The sequence below is a fragment of the Mus musculus genome, chromosome 2, assembly GCF_000001635.26.
Source record: "Mus musculus strain C57BL/6J chromosome 2, GRCm38.p6 C57BL/6J".
Lineage (NCBI taxonomy): Eukaryota > Metazoa > Chordata > Mammalia > Rodentia > Muridae > Mus > Mus musculus.
In genome coordinates this window covers 13,557,401-13,572,998 of record NC_000068.7, presented here as the reverse complement: position 1 = coordinate 13,572,998, position 15,598 = coordinate 13,557,401, and the positions used below count along the sequence as shown (strand labels likewise).

At 40.5% G+C, this 15,598-nt stretch overlaps 1 long non-coding RNA gene across 1 annotated transcript; it reads right to left on the bottom strand.

Moving 5' to 3' along the window:
• Positions 1–1,475: 1,475 nt before the first annotated feature.
• Gm9875 lies at positions 1,476–14,096 on the bottom strand. Its single transcript, XR_865978.3, has 4 exons — positions 13,914–14,096; positions 12,938–13,135; positions 2,822–2,918; positions 1,476–2,547 (listed from the first exon to the last, which is right to left on the bottom strand). It is a non-coding gene; the product is annotated as a predicted gene 9875 (long non-coding RNA).
• Positions 14,097–15,598: the final 1,502 nt, after the last annotated feature.

Genomic DNA, 15,598 nt, shown 5'->3' with positions numbered 1-15,598 from the left:
GAAAAATCATGAAATCTAACTTGAAATGGCGACAACTGTCCACAAAACAAAAGGTTCAGAGTGTTGAGATGCAGCGACTGTCACCTTTTCAAAGGGAAAATGACCAGCTCAAGGCTATTGCTTCACGTTTGCTTCTAGGCAAGACTAAGGGGTCTCCGTTCTCCAAGGGAAAAGGACTTTTCAAGAAAGGGAAGTTAGGCCCTTTGTGATTAAGCACGGATAGAAAAATTACAGTTTCTTTTGGTTTGGGATTTGTGGAGTACTGAAACAAAAACAAACAAACTGGGAGATGGGTCCATTAGTGAATAGGGAAGGAAAAGGAGCTTGTATTTTGTTTTTGCTTTTGTTTTTCTTTGGAGCACAGAGTGTTCCCAGCTTACCTGGCAATTAAGAAAGGCCGTTTAGAGACACGTGCAGGATTTATGCTAGCTTTTTTGTACAAGACTCTTTGAAGCAACCCTTTGTGCACCTCATCTCAGTCAGTTCTGGGAATGCTGCGGTCAAGGTTGCCTGCAGGACTCTCTGGGACCCAGCTCTCCTGCTGTGCCTTTCTTTATTCTCCTTTCAAAGAGAGGCTGTGGGTCCTTTCCAGAGAGCACTGCCAGGGTTAGCCTGTGCCTCACGTTACCATTCTGCACACTGAGAGCCTTTTATTCAAGCCATGGTTCAGCAAATGTCACCATTGTGAGATTGCTCGGAATGGCTCAGGATGAGGAAAGTGATTTCCCTGTGGGGAGGAGGGAGGCTAGCCTTCCTCCTACATAGTTTGTAGATCCCAGGGCAGTGCAGTGGCTTTGTCAGGGAACTCTTGCTTAATGAGTCACTGTGGAAAAAGAGGAATGGGTTGTGGTACGGTGTGGCAGTATGCCATGTGGGCACCACAGCAAATTCCTCAGGTTGTGATGACTTCTTCAGTAGGCTCTGCTCCTCTTCATCACCTGAAGGGGGTCCCTTCCTGGCCTTTTTTTTTTTTTTTTTTTAGCTTCAGGGACATTGATGAATATTCTCCTTTTATTGCTGATATGGTAATGGATGAACCGGTTTGTTTATCTTCACGTTATTCTTCCTTTTAAAAAGTTTTTAGAGGGTAGAGACGTAAAAACTGCTACAAAAATATTTTTAGTCATTCATGGAGAAGAGGAGAAGTCATTAGACTTGGAAAAAAGTTTGCTTCATCACACACATATGCACACATGCCTACATACATGCACACATGTACACTTGCACACACATACTTATACCACACACACTCCTCTCTCTCTCTCTCTTTCTCTCTCTCTCTCTCTCTCTCTCTCTCTCTCTCTCTCTCTCTCTCTCACAGCACGCTTTCTCTACTATATGATATTCACAGAAAAGAGAAATCAGTATATTGGAGTGTGTATTCTTGCGATCATTCACTGTGTGCTTATTTTTGAAGAAAAAAAAACAGTCTATGAGCATAGCTTTCTTAGTTTTCATATTTATTTTTGATTGCAATGAAAACCTATCTCAGAAGTATTTTTAAATCTGGACTTATTTGTGATGCAAGTTTGTATATAAGTAAGTGAATGGTCATATGATTTGTAGGTCAGGCACAAATACTATCAGAGTACTTAACAGAGTGATTTTGGAATTTGCAAGCTCTGGCCATGTCAGTTTAACATGGTGACTTGAGCTGACAGGGCAGCCAGCCGTGTGGACAGGAGCTTAGTGGCCTATCGAGTTTTGGAAGAGCTGCCTACAGGAAGTCATGTCAAGAGTACTGCAGGTAGCAGACCCTTCTGCTTGAATATTAGAACTGAGATGGTGGGTAAAACAGACAACGTGATGCAAACCTGTAATCCTACTACTTGGAAACTGGAGCCAGGAAGATCAGAAGTTTGAGGCCAATTTTTTCTACATAGCTATTTCAAGGACAGCCAAGGATCCCTGGGACCCTGTTTTCCATCCAAACAAACAAAATACCCACAGACACATAAATATCATGTAGCATCCTACAAACACATGTAAGTTTAATGTATCCACATTAAAATCAAAGAGGCTAAAATCAAGGCAAACCCTAAGTCATGAGAATGAAGGTAGTAATACAAGTGCTTTATCTTTGTTCTTATGGGATCATAGGTACTTTATGTACATCGAATTTAACTTAATATTGCCATAGCATCCATCAAGCTGTGCTTGACCATCAATTTCAGGAAGATAGTGTCTCTTTTGTTTGATTGCATGGTGATAGTTAGCATACAACCATCCAATTCATGGCTAGCATCTAGACATTTACAATGTCCTAGAAACCAAACAGGCAGGGTAATCATTCAATATCTTGCTTGTAGGTGCCATATCCCTAGAGACATTTGGCCCAGTCATAGAGTAGGTACTTTATGTCACTGAACATAGTCAATAATGATAGGGATGTTTTCACCTTTACTCTATAGGCGTACCTTTACTTAGGAGTTAAACATTTCCACCTAAACTTTGCCATGTTTCTTAAGTAGTCTTCTAAGCAAAATCAGACATAGCTCACCTCACATCCACAGCATTTTCCTCAACTTTTCTTGTTGGGGCACCACCCTGAGGAAACAGGATTGGACACTTTAAGCATCACTACCCCCTTACTTGGCATCTCTTAGTTCCAGCAGGGACAGTGTCCCACTGATATCCATAGCCACACATCTGTTCAAGTTCGGAAGTTCCTTTTTACCTCCTTCCTGTGGTACCACAGCTGGATTTCCCCTTCATCCAGATGTTCAGTATTTCTACCAAAGCACCTATCTCGGGTCACAACCCCCTTTTCTTAAAGATTTTGCTTTTGAAACTCCAAACTGGTCTAGAGAAGATCATTCACCTCTTTGCCAGGACATGGGAGCTCCAAGAGATGAAAGTTTTTCACTCCTTTTTTCACTATTATTTTTCCAGTGGCAAGAGAAGAATGTCTGCAGAGTCTGCAAATGAAAGGAAAGGGAATGAGGCTAATATTCAAGTGTCATTTTTCATGTTTGTACACTATGCTTGCCACATCTGATGTGATAGAATTCAAACTTTATGGCATGTCATGATCAATATTTTTTATTAGTTTATTCAGAATATATTCATTGAGTATTTAGCCAGTGCTATGCATACTGCCACAAACTGGAGATGGCAGGTGTACCCCATGTTGTCTTGCAAAATTATATTGAGTCTGTGTGAATGTACATATGGTACAAGAGAGACAGTACTCAACAAAATTTTAAGTTGTAATTAAGACCATGTTGCCCATAGATTTAAAAAAAAGATAATTTGTATTCATTTTCTCCATTGTGTTCCACACATCTTAGTAGAGTGAAGAAAGTCAGACACTTTTCCTACCTGTAGGAAGGACTTAAGAAGCTGGTGAGAAGTCAGGTCTGGTGGCTCATGCTAATAATTCCAGCACTTGAATAATGGAGTCATTAGGTTACACAGCAAGTTCAAGGTTAGCCTGAGAATCATGGGATATGCATAAAATGCTGGAAGGTTTAGATGGAGAAATTATATCAATAGGATGGAGATCAGAAAATGTATGTAGTAAGAAATGTTTGAAGAATTGTGTAGAAGAGATGTTTGAAGAATACTACAATAGGTCATGGCAGAGAAAGGATTTCCTAGACTGACCAATCAGTATAAGCAAAGATTGCTCAGATAGAAGAGTGCTGGGAACTTTTAAGGAATACCAAGAATCTCAGAGTTGCTAGATGCTGAAGCAGGGATGGGGGAAGGGAAATGGAAGCCAACATGGGACCATGCGTTGGAAGACCAAATGCCAGGGAGAGGAGTTGGTAATTGATGCAGTGGGCAGAGGGAATTCACTGTGGTTTCTGAGGAGAAAGGAGCACTTGTTGCTACATGTTTTCCAGGATGAACTGGAGAGACAGGCTTGACAACTGTTTGTAGGAGATTAAAGGAAACTGAAGGGAAGGTGTTTCTTAGAGGCTGAAGTTAGAGGAAAGACAGAAGATAACATGCCTTGGGGCTTTCCAGACAGAGCCATTTAAAATTAGCATATTCTAGGCAGAACAATTTAGGTGGGAAATTAATTTGTGGCAAACCATTCTTTATTAAGGTCACCCACCAAGCTGGCTGTTTACTGCTCTCCTTAATGCAGATTAACATCTCATAGAGGTGAGGCAGAGCTGTATGCATGCTCAACACCACTCACCAGGATAGCTCATTCCTGCTGGTTGTCTATTACTTCCTGCTATCTGTTTTCAGTGTGTTGGTTCCTATGGATACAATAAATCTTGGTGTTGAGTGCCTGGGCCACCTTGGGCACAAACTCTGCAGACAGTCCCATGGTCCCCAGAGGACTCTCCCCCCCCCCAACACACACACCCCAAGAACTCTAGCATGCCTAGGATCTTAGGATCACTGGTAAGTGGAACACAACATCTGTTACAACAGAACTAGGAGTGCCTGGGGCCAGCAGGAGCAGGGAAACAGGAACCCCACCTGACCAGTGGCTCAGGTTCCTTCCAATCAGCTCTGCTCTACCTTGGTTTCCTACGCAGAGGACAGCCCCATGGTTCCCAGAGGAGGTACCACTTCCAGGAGCTCTAACATTCGGAAGATCTTAGGATCTCAGGATCCCAGGATCCAAGAAGCTTGGCCACACCAGGATCTCAGGGTCTCAGAGGAAGCTTGACTGCCAAGAACTCTGACATACCCAGAATCTCAGCATCACAGGATCCTAGAATCATAGGTTCACAAAGAAAGCTGGACTCTGAGAAGTTCTGACTCAACTAAGATTACAGGAAGGACAGGATCCAATCAGAAATATCAAGGGCAGGGAGCAATTGAGATAAACAAATGGCAGGAGGCAAGCATAAGAACGGAAGCAATAGAAACCAAGGTTAATAGGCATCATCAGAACCCAACTCTCCCTTCATAGCAAGTCCTGGATACACCATCACACCAGAAAAGCAAGATATGGATCTAAAGTCACTTCTTATGATGATGATGGAGGACTATAAGAAGGATATAAATAACTCCCTTAAAGAAATACAGGAGAACAGATCCAAACAGGTGTAAGAATTGAACAAAACCATCCAGGATCTAAAAATGGAAGTAGAAACAATAAAGGAATCACAAAGGGAGGCCACTCTGGAAATAAAAAACCTAGAGAAGTCAGGAGCTATAGGTGCAAGCACAACCAACAGAATATAAGAGTTAGAAGAGAGAATCTCAGATGCAGATACCATAGAAACCATTGCCACACAATCAAAGCAAATGTGAAATGCAAAAAGATCATAATCCAAAATATCCAGGAAATTCAGGACACAATGAGAAGACCAAACCTAAGGATAATAGGTATAGAAGAGAAGGAAGATTTCCAACTTAAAGGGCCAGTAACTATCTTCAACAAAATTATAGAAGAAAACTTCCCCAACCTAAAGAAAGAGATGCCAATGAACATACAAGAAGACTACAGAACTGCAAATAGACTGGACCAGAAAAGAAATTCCTCCTGTCACATAATAATCAAAACACCAAATGCACAAAACAAAGAATATTAAAAGCAGTAAGGGATAAAGGTCAAGTAGAATATAAAGGCAGACCTATCGGAATTAAACCTGACTTCTGCCCCCCACCCCAAGACTATAAAAGCCAGAACATCATGGGCAGATGTCATATAGACCCTAAGAGACCACAAATGCCAGCCCAGGCTACTATACCCAGCAAAACTCTCAATTATCATAGATGGAGAAACCAAAGTATTTCATGGCAAAACCAAATTCACACAATATCTTTCAACGAATCCAGCCCTTTAAAGGATAATAAAGGGGAAACTCCAACACAAGGAAGGAAACTACCCCCTAGAAAAAGCAAGAAAGTAAATAATTCAACAAACCTAGAAGGAGATAGCCACATGAACAAAATTCCAACTCTAACAACAAAAATAACAGGAAGCAATAATGACTTTTCCTTAATATCTCTTAATATCAATGGACTCATTTCACCAACGAAAAGACATAGACTAACAGACTGGTTACATAAACAGGACCCAACATCTTGCTGCTTACAGGAAACCCACCTCAGGGACAAAGTCACACACTACCTCAGAGTAAAAGGCTGGAAAACAATTTTCCAAGCAAATGGTCCCAAGAAACAAGCTGGAGTAGCCATTCTAATATGGAATAAAATTGACTTTCAAACTAAAATTATCAAAAAAGATAAGGAGGGACACTTCATACTCATAAAAGGTAAAATTTACCAACGTGAATTCTCAGTTCTGAACATCTATGCTCCAAATGCAAGGGCATCCACATTCATTAAAGAAACTTTAGTAAAGCTCAAAGCACACATAGCACTGCACAAAATAATAGTGTGAGACTTCAACACCCCACCCTCATCAATGGACAAACACTGGAAACAGAAACTGAACAGAGACACAGTGAAAGTAGCAGAAGTTATGAAATAAATGGGTTTAACAGATATCTATAGAACATTTTATCTTAAAACAAAAGGATATACCTTTTTTTCAGAACCTCATAGTATCTTCTCCAAAACTGACCATATAATCTGTCACCAAACAGGCCTCAACATATACAAAATATTGAAATAATCCCATGCATCCTCTCAGATCAACACAGATTAAGGCTGATCTTCAATAAGAACATAAATAATAGAAAGCCCACATACACGTGATAGCTGAACAACACTCTACTCAATGATAACTTATTCAAGGAAGGAAGAAATAAAGAAGTTAAAGACTTTTTAGAGGTTAATGAAAAATGAAGCCACAACATACCCAAACTGATGAGACACAATAAAAGCAGTACTAAGAGGAACAGTCATAGCTCTGAGTGCCTCCAAAAAGAATCTGGGGTGAGCATACACTAGCGAATTGACAGGACACCTGAAAGCTCTAGAAGAAAAGGAAGCAAATTCACCCCAGAGGAGTAGATGACAGGAAATAATCAAACTCAGGGCTGAAATCAACCAAATAGAAATAAAAAGAACTATTCAAATAATCAACCCAACCAGGAACTGGTTCTTTGAGAAAATCAACAAGATAGATAAACACTTAGCCAGACTAACTAGAGGTCACAGGGACAGTATCCTAATTGACAAAATCAGAAATGAAAAGGGAGACATAACAACAGAATCTGAGGAAATCCAAAACATCATCAGATCCTACTACAAAAGACTATACTTAACAACACTGGAAAACCTGGATGAAATGGACAATTTTCTAGACAGATACCATGTACCAAAGTTAAATCAGGATCAGATCAACGATCTAAACAGTCCCATATCCCCTAAAGAAATAGAAAAAGCCATTAATAGTTTCCCAGCCAGGAAAAAAAAAAAAAAAAAAAGCCCAGGAACAGATAGATGGGTTTAATGCAGAGTTCTATCAGACCTTCAAAGAGGACCTAATTCCAATACTCCTCAAACTATTCCACAAAATACAAACAGAAGATACTCTAACCAAATCCTTCTATGAAGTCACAATTACTCTGATATCTAAACCACACAAAGACCCAACAAAGAAAGAGAACTTCAGACCAATTTCCTTTATGAATATCAATGCAAAAATGCTCAACAAAATTCTTGCAAACTGAATCCAAGAACACACCAAAACAATCATTCATCATGATCCAGTAGGCTTCATCCCAGGGATGCAGGGATGGTTCAACATATGGAAATCCATCAATGTAATCCACTATATAAACAAACTCAAAGACAAAAACCACATGATCATCTCATTAGATGCTGAGAAAGCATTTGACAAAACCCAACACCCCTTCATGATGAAAGTATTAGAAAGATCAGGAATTCAAGGCACATACCTAAACATAATAAAAGCAATATACAGCAAACCAGTAGCCAACATCAAACTAAATGGAGAGAAACTTGAAGCAATCCCATTAAAATCAGGGACTAGACAAGGTTTCCCACTCTCTCCATACCTATTCAATGTAGTACTTGAAGTCCTAGACAAAGCAATTAGTTAACAAAAGGAGGTCAAAGGGAGACAAATTGGAAAGGAAGAAGTCAAAATATCACTACTTGCAGATGATATGATAGTATATATAAGTGACCCCAAAAATTCCACCAGAGAACTCCTAAACCTGATAAACGACTTCAATGAAGTAGGTGGATATAAAATTAACTCAAACAAATCAATGGCTTTTTTTCTAAACAAAGAATAAACAGGCAGAGAAAGAAATTTAAAAAACAACACCCTTCAAAATAGCCACAAATAATATAAAACACCTTGGTGTGACTCTAACTAAGGAAGTGAAAGATCTGTATGATAAGAACTTCAAGTCTCTGAAGAAAGAAATTGAAGAACATCTCAGAAGATGGAAAAATCTCCCATGCTCATGGACTGGAAGGATTAATATTTTAAAAATGGTCACCTTGCCGAAAGCAACTACAGATCAATGCAATCCCCATCAAAATTCCAATTCAATTCTTCACAGAGTCAGAAAGGACAATTTGCAAATTCATCTGGAATAACAAAAAACCTAAGATAGCAATAACTATTCTCAACAATAAAAGAACCTCTGGTGGAATCACCATCCCTGACATCAAGCTGTACTAGAGAGCAATTGTGATTAAAAATGCAGGATATTGGTACAGTGATAGACAGGTCAATCAATGGAATAGAATTGAAGACCCAGAAATGAAACCACACATGTATGCTCACTTGATCTTTGACAAAGGAGCTAAAACTATCCAGTGGAAAGAAGCCTGCATTTTCAACAAATGGTGCTGGCTCAACTAGTGGTTATCATGTAGAGGAATGTGAATTGATCCATTTTTATCTTCTTTTACAAAACTCAAGTCTAAGTAGATCAAGGAACTCCACATAAAACCAGATAGACTGAAATTTATAGAGGAAAAAGTGGGGAAGAACCTGGAACATATGGGCACAGGGGAAAAATTCCTGAATAGAACACCAATGGCTTGTGCTGTAAGATCAAGGATTGACAAATGAGACCTCGTAAAATTGCAAATCTCTGTACAGCAAAGGACACTGTCAATAAGACAAAATGGCAACCAACAGATTGGAAAAGATCTTTACCAATCCTATATCTGATAGGGGGCTAATATTAAATATATATAAAGAACTCAAGAAGGTGGACTCCCGAAAACCAAATAACCCTATTTTAAAATGGGGTAAAGAGCCAAACAAAGAATTCTCAAGTGAGGAACACTGAATGGCTGGGAAACACCTAAAAAATGTTCAACATCCTTAGTCATCAGTGAAATGCAATTCAAAACAACCCTGAGATTCCACCTTACACCAGTGAGAATGGCTAAGGTCAAAAACTCAGGTGACAGCAGATGTTGGTGAGGATGTGGAGAAAGAGGAACACTCCTCCATTGCTGGTGGGATTGCAAGCTTGTACAACCACTCTGGAAATCAGTTCGACAGTTCCTCAGAAAATTGGACATAGTTCTACCAGAAGATCCAGCAATACCACTTCTTGGCATATAACCAGAAAATGCTCCAACTTGTAATAAGGACACATGCTCCACTATGTTCATAGCAGCCTTATTTATAATAGCCAGAAGCTGGAAAGAACCCAGATGTCCCTCAACAGAGGAATGGATACAGAAAATGTGGTACATTTACACAATGGAGTACTACTCAGCTATTAAAAACAATGAATTTATGAAATTTCCAGGCAAATGGATGGACCTGGAGGGCATCATCCTGAGTGAGGTAACCCAATCACAAAAGAACTCACATGATATGTACTCACTGATAAGTGGATATTAGCCCGGAAACTTAAAATACCCAAGATATAAGATACAATTTGCAAAACACATGAAACTCAAGAAGAACGAAGACCAAAGTGTAGAAATTTTGCCCCTCCTTAGAATTGGGAACAAAACACTCATGGAAGGAGTTACAGAGACAAAATTTGGAGCTGAGACGAAAGAATGGACCATCTAGAGACTGCCACACCCGGGGATCCATCCCATAATCAGCCTCCAAATGCTGACACCATTGTATACACTAGCAAGATTTTGCTGAAAGGACCCTGATATAGCTGTCTCTTGTGAGGCTATGCCAGGGCCTAGCAAACACAGAAGTGGATGCTCACAGTCAGCTATTGGATGGATTACAGGGCCCCCAATGAAGGAGGTAGAGAATGTACCCAAGGAGCTAAAGGGATCTGCAACCCTATAGGTGGAACAACAATATGAACTAACCAGTACCCCCAGAGCTCATGTCTCTAGCTACATATGTATCAGAAGATAGCCTAGTTGGTCATCAGTGGAAAGAGAGGCCCATTGGTCTTACAAACTTTATATGCCTCAGTACAGGGGAACGCCAGGGCCAAGAAGTGAGAGTCGGTGAGTAGGGGACTGGGGGGGAGGATATGGGGGACTTTTGGGATAGCATTGGAAATGTAAATGAAGAAAATACCTAATAAAAGATTTTTTTAAAAAGTGGAGTACAGAGCCAAAAAAAAAAAATTCTTAGATAAATGGATGGATCTGGAGGATATCATCCTGAGTGAGGTAATCAAATCATAAAAGAACACACATGATAGGCACTCACTGATAAATGGATATTAGCCGAGAAGCTCAGAATACCCAAGATACAATTTGCAAAACACATGAAACTCAAGAAGAAGGAAGACTAAAGTGTGGATACTTTTATTCTTCTTAGAAGAGGGAACAAAATACCCATGGATGGAGTTACCGAGACAATGCTCCAAGCAGAGACGGAAGGAATGACCATCCAGAGACTGCCCCAGCTGAGGATCCATCCCATAAACAACCAATAAACTCAGACACTATGGCAGATGCCAAAAAGAGCTTGCTGACAGGAGCCTGATATAGCTGTCTCCTGGGAGGCTCTGCCAGAACCTGACTAATACAGAAGTGGATGCTCACAACCATCCATTAGACGGAGCACAGGGTCCTCAATGAACTGTACCCAAGGAACTGAAGGGGTTTGCAGCCTCCTAGGAGGAACAACAATATGAACTATCCAGTAACCCCAGAGCTCACTTGGACTAAACCACCAACCAAAGAAAACACAGGGAGGGACTCATGGCCCTAGCTGCATATGTAGCAGAGGATGTCCTAGTTGGTCATCAATGGGAGAAGAGGTCCTTGGTCCTGTGAAGGTTCTATGCCCCAGTATAGGGGAATTCCTGGGCTGGGAAGAGGGAGTGGGTGGGTTGAGGATCAGGGAAAGTGGGGGAGGATAGGGGATTTTCAGAGGGGAGACGATTAAAGGGGATAATATTTGAAATGTAAATAAAGAAAATATCTAATAAAAATTCAAAAGCAAAAAAGAATCTTGGGTGTCTTCAGTATCTCTATGGTATTCTGAAAAGAATAGGAGATAAATAAACTTCATAATGTTCTGTTAGAGATGTCTTTCAACTTTCGGAAGGAAAAAACAGTTTTTGATAGAATTATACATAAAGTCTAACTTCTTAATGGTCTTGTGATACGAAATAGAGAAAGAAAGTAAGAAGTGGGTATAAAGAACTAAACCATTAACTAATGTGCAGAAGGGAATCCTTGTGTAGACACCAAAACAACTCCAGCAAATGTTACATGGAGAAGTGAAGCTGCACTCTTTGGATTTCCCCCAGTTCACTTCCTGAGAGGGGGTGGGGAAGTAGAAGAGAAAGAAGATAGGGGAGCAAAAATCCCTGCCAGTCTACTTAGGAAATTGAGGTGCCATTTACCAGAGTCCTATGAGAAATTGTTGCAGTACAGTTACTTATCCAGACTACTCACAGGGATAGCTCCTGATGGTTGTCTGTTACTTCCTGCTATTGGCTTTCAGTGTGTTTGGTTTCTATGAATATGATAAAATCTTGGTTGTTTTCAGTATCTCTATGCTATTCTTAAAAGAATAGGCAACAAATGAACTCCAAGATGTTCTTGTAGAGATGTCTTTCAACTTTGGGAAGTAAAAACAGTTTTTGATAGAATTAACAAAACTAATACACATGTGTCCAGTGGCTTATAATGTTGTTTTTATTACTTTTTAAAGATTGGGGAAAAAGGTCCTGTAGCTTTAGAAAATTTGCCAAATTTGCCAAATACATTGGTATTCTGGGAAACTGCTCATTTGCAGAGGTCGTGTAGTTCCCAGGTGGTGGGAAGTTACTATTATTTTTCCTGCAATTACTTACGTGAGAGATCAAGTAATAATCAAACAAAAAAATTGAAGCACCATTTTGTTTTACAGAGCTGAAAACATTCTTGTTACTTTTCTTTAGTATTGAAAATCTCATACAAGTATGCACTGTACTGTGATTATATCAACACCCTCACTACCCTCTGTTATCACGCCTTCCTTTCCATCTGAACCCCTTCATGTGGCTACAACATGAAAGAAAAACATACCCTCTCCTTCGGTGACAAGTCAATAGTTTCTTAGAAAGAGATGGGACCTCACTGGCACCTTCATCCATGATGAAATGTGGAAGGGCCCAATCTCATTCAGGTAACCATAGCTGCCTGGTATTCATGGTCACAATATCATATCTGAGTGACAGCACTTCATGGAGTTCTCCATCTCCTAGCTGTTAATTCTTTCAGTTTCCTGTTCTGTGATGTCCCTGGGCCTTAGGTGATACAGATGATATGAATGTCCCATTTGGGACTGTGCATTCAACAGTTGCTTAATTTCAGCACTTTGTCTATAGTTTCTGCAGTCACTGTCATTTTTTTTTTTTTTTTTTTTTTTTGCCTAATGGAGCTTTTCTGCTCCAGATTCAGAGGGACACAAGTCTATGGCTACAAGCATATTTAGAAGACAGTTTGACAGTACATCCTTTTATGGCTACAAAAGTCTTACCACACCCTTTAGCCTATAGGATCTTCAGGTACAGACATTTGCACAGGTTTATAATATCAGGTGTGAATTCCTTTGCATTTGGAAGGACTCCTATCTAGTCACAATGTTGTTAATTGTCTACCATAGTAGTGCCACTACCATACCAGTACTTACATCTTGTTTGTTGGAGCAGTAGAGTGGTATTCACGTTTTCTGTAGCTTGGTGAGACTGTTGATGAGTTCCCCCTCCCCCAGCCTACACATCCCCTTTGTGGTAGGATGTATGCTCATCATCGGCAAGGGGACGGGCGGTGATGCTGGAGTCCCTTTAGCATTCTTAGTAGAGTGTCTGTCTCTGCATTTCCCTCTGTTCTGAGAAAGCAAGGGGCCTAATTTTAATTCAGAGAATGTTGTGGCCTTACTGAATCATCACAGGATTGCGAACATTTTAGGGGTTTTCTGTGTAAAACTTATTCTCTACTTCTGACTTGACTGTCAACATGAGTTGATAGTGATGCCACCTGACCCTTCCAAATAATTCAGTGAATAAAAATGCTACCCTCTCTTTGCTGGTGGAAATCGGATAAAGGGAGTAGAGTTTGACAGTGTATCCCTTCTACAAGCAAGAGCAACTCCTGTTGCTTGTGCACTTTCTGTTAGCTTGAATGGAAGGGAAGAGTTTTAGCATTTCAGTCCTTCTGGACGAAACATTGTGCAATCTACGAATAATGCAAGAGCTGCAGGAAGTGATAGGAAGCTTGAAGTCCAAAGGCAATCTGGAGTGTTCAAGGCCAAGGCAATCTGGAGTGTTCAAGGACAAGCCAAAGCGCTACTGATAATTAAGTCTTCCAATTTTTCGTAGCCAGTTTCATATCATATTTTTTCCTAAGGGATGCTTATCAATATTTTCTTCATTTAAAAACTAGAGCATGCTTAGAGTATTGAGCATGGGGAGGGGACAGGGCACACAGCAGCAGCACCTACAGCAGTACCAGGGTGTAAATAAAAGGAAAAGCACAGGCTTGTATATTAAAACTCATACATTAAAATGCCCTTGAAATTCTAAAGCAGTAACTGCATGATTCCTAACTGATGGGGTTGCTCCGAGAGAACCAGGAACCGTCCCTGCTGATGCATTTTAAGGACTTACATGGTCCAAGCTCCCTGCTGGGGGCTCAGAGCACTGAGAGGCTGGGTCTCCTACTTCTCCAAGGCTTGCATAATGATGTGGCTGCCCTGAGATCCAAGTGAATTTCTTCATGAGGTCAGAGGCCCTGGGGAAACAACATTGACTTTTACTCCCCCAAAATCCATGGAAATATGAACTTTACTGTTTTGTTCTCCTTTGCAAGCGGCAGTGTGAGTCTTCGTTGCTGGGTTACCAGCTCAAACACAAGCCCTACACTGTAGCCAGGGAAGTGCAGCTAGCAATTAAGTAAAGGAAATGACTGTGGGTTTGAAACCAACATACTGTCCCGTTCACTCAGTGAAGCATCTCTGTTACTCAGACAACTTTATCACTAAGGAAGTACTTGTGACTCATCCTCACACAGAGTGACTTACATACAGTATCTGTGACATTCTGCTTCTGTCTTCTACTCTTAAGACTCAGGCAGAAAAAAGCCTACATTTGTATGGTATGGTATTCATTGGCTGACCCATGCATTATAATGCAATGGGCTCATCATGTTCAGAATAAAAGGTCAGTGGCTCCCGCCGTGCTGTATGTGATTGTGTTAATGGTGTTGCTAGCAGCTTATTTCCTAACAAGAAATAAAATGAGATAAATGCTTCTCACCAATCATTTACTGAATGCTATATGCTATTTAAAATTATGATATGGACACAGAATTGTTTTATAGCATAGCATAAAATGCCTCATTTTCCTCCATAGAGATAAAAATGGAATTAAGAAACTCTCCTGGGTCATGTTGAGAGGTGATGCTTATGTAAAGAAACTAAGGCAAGAACCTCGCCAGTCTCTTCAAGATTAACCTACTTGATTTCACAGATGTTGCTTATTGACAATTGATACTTTTCTGTGGAAAAGAAGAAGTTATAGGAAAGGTATTGCTTAAAAGAATGGGTGGATGGGGGAGTGCCCTCATAGAGGCTGGGGGGGATAGGATGGGGGAGTACCCTCATAGAGGCGGGGGGGGGGTTGTGGAGGGAAAACTGGGAAGGGGAACAACATTTGAAATGTAAATAACCAATAAAAAAAGAATGGCTCTCCAATAATGTATCTGTATAATTGCAAGGGAGAAAAGATCTTACCAATGACAGCCCTGAGAAGCCAAAACCAAGGAAATGAGCTGGCTTCTGAGCTCCCTGCCAAGAATCCTCCAGCTTAGGCTCTGGCTTTGCTAGGAACATCGTGGTACCACCTCTAGTGTGACTTGGACTGCTGAAACCTAGTAGAGCTGGTTTGAGAACCCAAGCATAAGGTCCTGAGAACTTGACAGTGTTCTCAGCATCATTGTGATTTCCCTGTAACTCTTTTCTGCTTCTAATTTGGTGACTGGAAAGTTTTGAAAGAGGCTATGAGTCACGATAAATATTTCTCTTTTTCTTCCAGATAGAAGAGTCCAGTGAGAAGCCAAGTCATATGGTTGATACGTGCCTGAGTCTTGCCATCTGAAGCACTTTCTGGAGAGAGCTACGAAAGCACGCTTAGGGGGTGGGGGATGCTAGTACAGTGGTTCTCAAAAAAATGGTACCCCGAGGAGATGCCAGTAGAGTGGTTCTCAAGAGTGGTATCCTGTCAGTCAGCAAGCCTGGGTGGGGCAGTAATCTGTGTTTTAAGAAGAATAAGAGTGATTTCCAGAACTTTGATTG